Here is a 9,878-nt window from a genome sequence, read left to right on the forward strand (position 1 = left end):
CTCGGCCGGTCCCCCGCGCCGCGGCCGGCGGGAGGCGGCCACACGTGATGCGGACATGTTTACCGTATTCTCTGGAAAGCGGCCCCCGCCGCAGCCTGCCGGCGGTGGCGGTGGCGGTGGCGGGGCGGGGAGGGGGGGGCACGGCCGCCGCGCCCCTCCTGCCCCCGTGGGGCGAAGGTGCTCGGCGTCCCGCTGTGCCCGGGGCCGGCTGGGGCGCTGCGGGCTCCCCTCCTCGCTCCTGCCCCGCGGGGAAGCCACCGGCCAGCCCATCCCTGCGGCCAAGGCACGGGCTGGGGGAGCCGTCGGTCAGCTCTGCCCGTTTCCAGCACCCCAAGCCACCGTAGCTGTCGCTCGTTTGGTATTTCACCCCGGCCTGGTGAGGCTCTCGCCCCAGCCACGGATCCAGGCCGGGAGTTGAGGGGACATCCCAGCCTCTGGGATGTCGCGGGGCTGCTGCGGCGGGCGGGAAGAGCCCAGGGCCACGGCAGAGCTCACGTCCAGTTGGAACCCTGCGGCTGAGCTCCTCCACCACAACATCTCAGCCCCCTGGAAATAAGGACGTGACACTGAGACGTGCGCCATTCTCATGCCTCAGTTTTTCTTTACTTCCTGCCACACACGCTCGTATTTGTCAGTGGCTTCGTGTTATTTTCTGTCGACACCGTCATCCAGTGGAGAAGTTAATGATGGAGCTTGCGCTCTCACTCTCCCCCTCTCTTCTGGAGGCACCACATCTGCTTCCTTACAACAAACTTTGAATTCACCTCCCCTGTTGCTATCAATTTACCTGGCTTGGGGTGATGATGCTGGTTGTGGTAATAAGCCCCTCTCTGGCAGCACGCTCCATGCACAGTACTGCCAGCTTTGTCATACTGTATTTTGTACTCATCTCCGGCCAGCTCTGAACATTCACTTACAGTATGACTAATACTCTCTGGGGCCTGGCCACACATCCTGCACTCTGGAGTTAGATCTTTCCAACCAGCTGTGCTGTAGCCTATCTTCTGCAAATAACCTGTGTGGTTCTCACTGAAATCTCCATTTCTCCTTTCAGTGCTTTCTTGTAAGTGAGATGCCTTCCTGACATAAATTTCTCTTTCAAAATCTTCTGCGAGTCTGTGTCAGCAGGATAGATCTGTTAAGAGGGCTGCAGTGACCCTCTCTTCCCTCTTTAATAACACCATCCAAAAGGCTGAGCAGGTCAAATCCTATATGAAACCTTCAAGTGTTTCTGTTGCTGACTCAGCAGGACAGCTTTGACAGGGTAGGAGCTGCCCTGCAGGAATGGCAGAGCTGCCCACGGAGGTCACTGTTAACCAGGTGAGCTGAGCAGCTCTCTTTTTTGTACCTTTTGTTACTCCTAGTCTTGGGAGCTAGGCTTAAATCAACCCTTTTGACTTTGCGCTGAAGCAGAAGAGGAGCAGTGGTGGTGTTTCGGTGAGGCTCACCCCGAGCCCTGTCTTGCAGGAGGGAGCCTGGGCTTCTCTGCAAACTGGCTCCCTGGCATCCTGTTCCCAGAGTGGTTCCAGGAACAGCCAGTGACGGCAAGTGGAGATGCCAGAACAAAGTTCAGGAAACGTGTTTAAATGGTCTGCGAGTTTGGGCTCAGGCAGAGACATGAGCAAATGCTTCACAGTGGGAACGTGCCCGGAAAGACTTGCACCTATTCCGTAAGGAGGCACTGTGTGTGTCCCTCGTAGGAAGGATGTTAGTTATTTCAACAAGTTTATTTCTATTTGACTCACTTTCACTCAGATCTGGTAACTGATGGCCAGGTTCTTACCTCTTCATTCCTGCAAGTTATGCTGTGGAAAGTCAGTGGGTCTCTTCCTGGAGAAAGGCATCACCTGAGCAAAGGGAGAGAACATCTCCTTCTTCCCATTTATTGTGTCACCTATGCACCTCTCAAGGCACCTAATCAATACCCTGCTGCCTGGCTGTTACAGCAATTAGTAAGTGTACAAATTAAATCATTATACAGCAGACAAGTTCACTTTACACATCACTATGAGCCCAAGCTTCAGCAACAGTTGCAGGAATTTATTATTTATTCCTGTTGCAGGAATAAATATAATTTATTATTTATTCTTGTTGCATTTATTCCTGTTGCAGGAATTAATCCATCTCGCATCAGGCTGGAGATGCCCACATGACTCACTCTGTCTCCACTGCTGCAATGCCTTTTCCTCTGGGACTGAGAGTTCGTCCTTCTGATGAACACACCCCTGAGAATGTAACATACCAAGAAAATGTAAAGGTCAGCCTAGACGATTATTAATAGCGGGTTTCTTTTTCTTCCTGTGCTTTTTGGAGAGGCACTGGACCAAGAGGAAAGTTATACTTACAGACAGGACAGTTCTCTGAAGCACGCTCTGTTGTGGGGACCTATGGATGTACCGCCTGCAAAAGGCAAGCAAACTCTTAAAGGCTGTGAACTAAAAAAAAAATCCAAACAAACCCAAAAGGTAAAATGTGAAAGTGGAACGCAGCATTCAGCCTGTGAATTTGTTCCCCTGGCTCTGTAGGTAGACAAGCAGAGTTTTCCTGCTTGTGCAGTTCATAGCAAGACAAGTTTAAGATCAGTCCGTCTTGGTTTTGTTACTTGGAAAACCTTTCCAGTGCAGGTGACAAGTTCTGCAAAGCACACCAAGCCTATCTTCACTGTAATGGCCATCCTCTGCCAAGTACGATCTGAAGTAGAAATCTGAAAATGAAGTAGGATTTCAAAGTGGAAGACAAGCTTTCCCTCATCCTATTATTCTAAACCCCTAGAATAACTCATAAAACTATGAATTACTTGTTTCAGGAAATCAGAAAGTTCACATCCTGGTATAGTCCTGGCTACAGCCCTGCTTATAGTTACAGTACAGATGTAGTTACTCACATTCCAGGTGTTAATAATGTCAGAAGCACAGTTCATCGGCTTCCCAGCTTACACCAGTTTTACTTGGTGGCAAAAAGTGACAGCAAGGATAAGGTCACATATTTCATCTGAGCAAAGAGTGCATGACACAGGATGACAGCTTTTTGAAATCACACACAATTTCAACGATAGCAGAGGAAATTACTTTGAAAAGCAAACCGTCTTCTGCCATATATGAATATTGTTCATCCGCATTGTACTTGGAGCATTTATGCTGTGGGACAGATTCAGGCTTAAAAAGCACAGATTAAGTGGGTTTCACAAAATGCAGTTAAAGAATATGTTTCCAAAGGGCACTGGTCATGCCCACAGACACAGACTACATATCTACCCCACTCCGCCTGGGCACAACAAACGGCATAGCTCATGGCAATGTGTTCAGCGTCATTCAAACTCCTTAAATTACAAGTATCACAAGAAGCAAACGTCCATGCGTACTGAAGTGACAGCTTGTAAAGCTCAGCTGCCCGCTGGGACAAGGCAGGGCTGTACCAGCCCAGGAGGAGTTCTTCACATCAGGGACATAAGAGGGCTTTCTGAGGCGCTGAGTCTGCAGCAGTGTCCTGGCTGTAGAGTTTGCTACGCCTCCATGCATCTCCTCTACCACTCCTGCTCCTCTGGCAGCTAAGCAGGGTGGGGATGACTTAAGACCCTGCCTCTTCCTGACTCCCAGCAGGGAAGGAAGGGAATAGAGAGTTGTCCTTCCCCGAGCACTGGGCTGCAGATCTTTCTATATTTTTATTCTGTTGTTTCTACCATCTGCAACAGGGGGAAAAAAAAAGTGGAGAGGTTAAAAAGCAGAGCGGGCCATCTGGGAATGCAAAAAATACCAAGGAAGAGAGGGAGAGAGGCAACAACTGTGAGACTGTGGCGTTAAAAGAAGAGACATGGACGTATAAGCAAAAAAATTTGGATCAACACCAGGAAATATGTCAGCAAGAGAAATGTAAATGAGGAAAATTTGCATTTCTTTATGCCTTGGGGGGGGGGAATAATTGATTGAACTCAAACTCCCACCCCTGTTACTGGAAGTGATCTATACATGCAACATTCACTTCTTGTTGCAAAACACTCGTGTCAGACCTGCTTATGAGCTTCTGGTGCTGCCCTCCCACAGGCAGTCCTCTCTCCAGTGCGCTGATTTGCACTCAACTTTTCCAATGTAGGTGGCTGCAGCCTGGCACCTCTGTTAAAGGCATCTCAAGTAAAGGAGTTAGCTTTTCAAACAGGCCCTGTGATTGCTGTTCACGGTGTGGCTGGAGCAACAAGGGGTGCTGAGCACCCCTGAAAAATAAATCGTGCCACCCAGCTGCAAAACAAGGCTTTTAGGGCATAAGGAGAGGAATCTACATTTGTGGAGTTTGCTCAGTGTCTATATGATCGAACGCCCGCTACAGACTGTGAGTGTTTTCCATTAATTTTAGCTGAAGCAGGTTCTATCTGGTCTCTGCTTTGGTCTTTGCTTCAGGTCAATACTTATTTTGCTGTCATTCCTCTGTTTCCTACACTGAAGTCTAGATTTAAAAGGGTGACTAAGCACCTAATTTCAATCTTGGATTCCTAAATCCTTGTTTAAGTATCAGTCTAAACTGTTAACTTTTTGTCTTCTTTCAGAAAGTTTGAGAGCCAGGAGTTCCTGATACCTATAACCACAAAGCCACCGTCAGTGGCCTTGTCACATCTCCTAGTTCATCTGTAAAATAAACATCATGATACACAGATAAGGCATGATGGGCAGAATTAGCTACATTTGAATTGTATTTCAGATATAAAATGACAAAAGGTATTAGTGCTTCTAGTCATGGGAAAGTGTTCTGAAGACATGGTCAACAAATGCAGTATTGCACAGCAGGCTTTCAGCTTCCCACCCTGGGCTCATGAAGACATAGGCTGAGCAAAGCCACCTTCATCTAGGAAGATATTCAAGTCCATTCCATGTATAAAGAGGGCAAAGTCTTTATATGGGAAGAATAGAGCATATAGATATGGCTGTGGGAGGGGACAACATCCTGGTCTAAATGTCAGTTCTGATTGATACCCTTCCAGTCCATCTTTGGTTCCCATAAGCTACAGGGTAAAGTCCTGCACTCCAGGAGCTAAGCTGTGCACTTTGCTGTGTGTAGTTGAATAGATAAACATCCAACTTACTAATATCCTGATTGATTTTATGGACATGTTAGTTATCCTGAAGCAATTTCCATGAGATCCTTCATCACCTCACCCAGCATTTGTCTCCTCTCTGGTCCTGACAATGCAGTGAGGGATAAAAGAATGGCTGTGCCAAGAAGAAGGGCAGAGCATTCAGAGTTGGCAGTGGGACTTGGATGTCTGTATCTGAGAGTACTGCGTTATTGGGTTCAAATTAACCTGGTGGGTATAAATTAAAGTGTGACTCTTTGCTCCTGGCTCCATTCCTCTTGCCAAACTTCTGAAGGCACTCACGTAGGTGTCTTTTCGTAGTAACGATAGCCTGTGCTCTGGGGAGGCTAGCTGCTCCCTGACAGGTAGGCTTCACTGGGCACAGAACCAGCCGGTATCACCATCCAAATTCCAAAGTACAAACTTTTCACTCTGTTGAATACAATAAATCTTGCTACCTTTCCCCTTGACTATCTTTATGGTTGGTTCCCCCTTGACTATCTTAGTTGGTTTTCAGCATCATGCCCCAGTTTTCCTTCAGGAATATAAAAATATTTTCCTTTTTTTTTTTTTTTACCCACTGAAGACCATGTGTAAGGTTTCCTACAGTGGCTTTCTGGGTCCTAGAGATGTCACCTGAAAAAATATTTATGGCTTCAGGTGGAAAAAGAGTACAACACATTGTCAAATTCCTACCATTCAAAAATTACTTAACCAGATAGAATCACAGAAATCATAGAATTGTAGAATTGTTTAGGTTGGAAAGGACCTTTAAGATCATCAAGTCCAACTGTTAACCCAGCACTGCCAAGTCCACCACTACACCATGTCCCTGAGCACCACATCTACACGTCTTTTAAATACCTCCAGGGATGGGGACTCAACCACTTCCCTGGGCAGCCTGGTCCAATGCTGGACAACACTTTCGGTGAAGAAATTGTTCCTAATATCCAATCTAAACCTCCCCTGGCACAACTGGAGGCTGTTTCCTCTCGTTCTATCGCTTGTTACGTGGGAGAAGAGACTGACACCACCTGGCTACAGCCTCCTTTCAGGTAGTTGTAGAGGGCGATAAGGTCTCCCTGCAGCCTCCTTCTCTCCAGGCTAAACAACCCCAGGTCCCTCAGCCGCTCCCCATCAGCCTTGTGCTCCAGACCCTTCCCCAGCTCCGTTGCCCTTCTCTGGACACGCTCCAGCCCCTCAATGTCTCTCTTGGAGGGAGGGGCCCAACACTGAACACAGCATTCGAGGTGCGGCCTCACCAGTGCCGAGTACAGGGGCACAATCACTTCCCTACTCCTGCTGGCCACGCTATTTCTGATGCAAGCCAGGATGCTATTGGTCACCTTGGCCACCTGGGCACACTGCTGGCTCATATTCAGCCCACTATCAACCAACATCCCCAGGTCCTTTTCCTCCGGGCAGCTTTCCAGCCACTCTTCCCCAAGCCTGTAGCGTTGCATGGGGTTGCTGTGGCCCAAGTGCAGGACCCGGCACTGAGCCTTGTTGAACCTCATACGATTGGCCTCAGCCCATTGATCCAGCCTGTCCAGATCCCTCTGTAGAGCCTTCCTCCCCTCAAGCAAATCAACACTCCCGCCCAGCTTGGTGTCATCTGCAAACCTACTGAGGGTGCACTCGATCCCCTTGTCCAGATCCTTGATAAAGATATTAAACAGAACTGGCCCCATTATTGAGCCCTGGGGACACCACTTGTGACCGGCCGCCAACTGGATTGAACTCCATTCACCACCACTCTTTGGTGCCAGCCAAAGAACCCGGCCAGCCAGCCAGTTCTTTACCCAGCGAAGCATATACCCGTCCAAGCCATGAGCAGCCAGTTTCTCCAGGAGAATGCTGTGGGAAACGGTGTCAAAGGCTTTACTAAAGTCTAGGTAGACAAGTATAGGTAGACTAAAGTCTAGATGACCTACCCAATTCCACTGATTTTACTGGGCTTTATACACATATCTAGCATTAACCTGCCACATAAGAGGTGCCCCAAGTTGGGCTAGAAAGCCATGGGGATTGCACTTGTGAAAACAGCAAAGCAATATTTTGATAAAGCAGCTTATTTCCATTTCTTAACTGCTTTTCCTACAGCCTGCAGATACTTCCTGCTTCCCCTCTGTTCCTCTCCAGCAGATAAAGTGACAGGTTTGTTGTTGAGATCATTGTGGCACCTTTAGCAAGCCGGGGTTGTCATGGGACTCCCTGCATAAACAGAGCAGGTTTTCAAGGATAATACACAGAATAAATGAGCAGTCTTGTTCTGTCAACAAAAGTCTGTGTGTTTATAAGGACCCTCGAATGTGTTTTTAAAAATACTTGGGCAGGTATTTTTAGCTCTGAGAGCCTCTCCAGCCTCCCCTAACACACCGATACTGTTCTCGGCGCCATTCTCCCCCTCTCCCAGGCAAGCTGCAGTCGTCTGGTGGTGAAACTCCCACCGAGGGATGCTTCTGCAGAAGCAGAGCCCTGAGCAGCAACGTGGGCTCTTGTTGTTCATGCTGCACTGACATCTGTTGGCTCTTATCAACCAAGGTAGGAAAAAACAAACCCGGCTGGTTTTATACACTGAGATAGCACTCGCGGGCAGAAACAAATAACTGGGCGAGCAATCCTGCAATAACACTGGCTTGCATCCAGGAGTGATAAGTAATTCATAGACGGTACTGTCCAGTGGGCAGGGTCAAATAAGTTTAAAAGCTCAGGGCCTCCTATACAGTCGGCTGTGTACGATGTTCCCTATGAAACATGCAGTTCCCAGCGATCATCCTTCCAATTCTGTGGCTCTCCTTGTATCCTGAAAGAGCACAAGAGTCGCCTTTCTGAAGGAGAAGGCTCAAGGCAGCTTGAAGAAGCTGTGTGCTTCACTGCAAGCATGTTGTTCAGTCCATGTGACTAATTAAACCAGTAGGACATGAACACTCATTTCTGAATCAGTGTCTGAAAAGATCACACAACCTTTTGGAAAAAACAAGTAAGAACTGAGCAAAGCGTTTCTCTTGAACTAGCAAAGTCTTACTCAGATGTACAATTTTGATAATTTAACTGTACATTCTGCGTAATAAGCAAAGAACAACTGGATGTCCTGGAGTTTAGCCAGCATCCTGCTTTGGTTAAAAGCTCTGTCCTGCAAATACTGTACTCGTATGTCAATGCTCTTATTCACAGAATTAACACGAGACTTAACTGAAGTGTCTAACAGTGCTACCCACTTCTCTGTCAGGCTTAGCAATGAAGCAATTACAGGCTTCTTTTTTTTAAGTGACTAATGCCAAAAGTATGGCAAGTCCCAAGTCTGACTGTGCAGCCCAAGGGGTTTTTCTGAGAAACGCTCGGCAAACAGGCTGCCCAGCTGATTTGGGCACTGATGAGGCCGCGGCGCTTTGTGAGCGAGAGAAGGAGCAAGCAGTAGCATGGAGGTATTGTGAGCATGGGAGGAAGTTACACGGAAGAGAACTTTTAGGATAGTATGGAGTGGAGGGGCAGACTTGAGAGAGATGGAGACTACCATCAATTTCCTTTTTCAGTGGAAACAATTCCAGAAATTCTTCTCCCTGCTATTCCTCACAAATATTTGTTAAATGCTTGGGTCAACAGCATTTAATTTTGGCCTTACAAAGTATAATCTCATTTTTAAAACTCAAATCTGCCCTTTGATTTTAAAGACAGTTTGTGCTGTTCAGTTTTTGAAATAATTTAAAACAGAATTAGCTTATTTTACAGCTTTATAAATCTCTCCTGGTTGGCTCCAGCGTAAGTAGGTTGTTAAATTCTACCAGTAAAGATTTCATCATTTCTCTGAGCACTGCAGTTTAATATTTCCCATGGAAGCACTGGGCCAGGCTGACTCTGCCTGCTAGACTTCGTTGTTCTCATGCAGCTTTAAAGGAGAAAATGGCAGAGAAACAAGGGATCTACTTTCTTGGTAAAAAAAAGCACTGAACATGAAAGCATTGCTGGCTGCGCAGGACAGGGGAGGTGGAGAAGGCTGGTATCTCCACCGCCGGCAAGCCCCGGAGCAGCCTAGCAGCTCTGCGACTGAACAGTTCTGTGCCAAGACACTCAAGAGCCAAGGTAAAGAGTTGGAGCTGCCAGGACCATGGAGGCTGAGCAAACCCAGGGCTCTCAGGAAGGTACTGCAGCAGCACGCCTCAAAGAAATGGGAAGCAGCAGCCCTGCAGAGGAGTTGAAGCTCCCACTTACACCTTCTCTTTATGTACTCACATTGCCTGAACACCTCCCTGTTGCCTCTCGTTAGAAAACAGAGGCATCAATTCACCGTCGCTGCAGTTGTAGTCATAATTCTGATTATTCTTGCACTGCTTCCAGGGCAAGATACCGTCGGTGATCGGGATGAGGAGTGGGAATACTCCGCAGAGCACAACAGTGTCGGAGAGTTTCCCCAGACACGGGCCTTCTGATGAGTCACTCAATCACAGCAGCAAAGTAACGGATTTTGCCCCTCTATTCTTCTCTTGCAGTAGTACAGCTCACACTATTAGTTAATGAAACCTGAAACTACAGTGAGCGCTGCAGAATGAGGAAAGCACAGTCTTTTCTCAGGGGGCAGTTACATGTGCACACGGAGTGGTTTTTAATGTTTTCCTCTGCTACGTCACTGTGAAATTAGTTTAGCTGGCAGCAGAAAGTGGCCCATGGCTGGAAAGGCCATCCTTCCAACAGCGCGAAGCTGCGGCCGACGCAGAGAGCTGGAATCCTCTAGATGTCACCACTGCCACGGGCTTGCGGGTCTGGTCCTGCAGTGACACAGCCCCGAAAGTGTCCACCCAGAACTGAGGCAGGGTGA

At 47.8% G+C, this 9,878-nt stretch overlaps 1 long non-coding RNA gene across 1 annotated transcript; it reads right to left on the reverse strand.

Annotated features, from left to right (window-relative positions):
• Positions 1-1,886: 1,886 nt before the first annotated feature.
• Positions 1,887-9,548, reverse strand: LOC140659605 (uncharacterized). Its single transcript, XR_012045166.1, has 3 exons — positions 9,296-9,548; positions 2,346-2,400; positions 1,887-2,225 (listed from the first exon to the last, which is right to left on the reverse strand). It is a non-coding gene; the product is annotated as an uncharacterized lncRNA (long non-coding RNA).
• Between the last annotated feature and the right edge of the window lie 330 nt (positions 9,549-9,878).

This window comes from Ciconia boyciana, chromosome 14 (genome assembly GCF_034638445.1).
Source record: "Ciconia boyciana chromosome 14, ASM3463844v1, whole genome shotgun sequence".
NCBI classification, from domain to species: Eukaryota; Metazoa; Chordata; class Aves; order Ciconiiformes; family Ciconiidae; genus Ciconia; species Ciconia boyciana.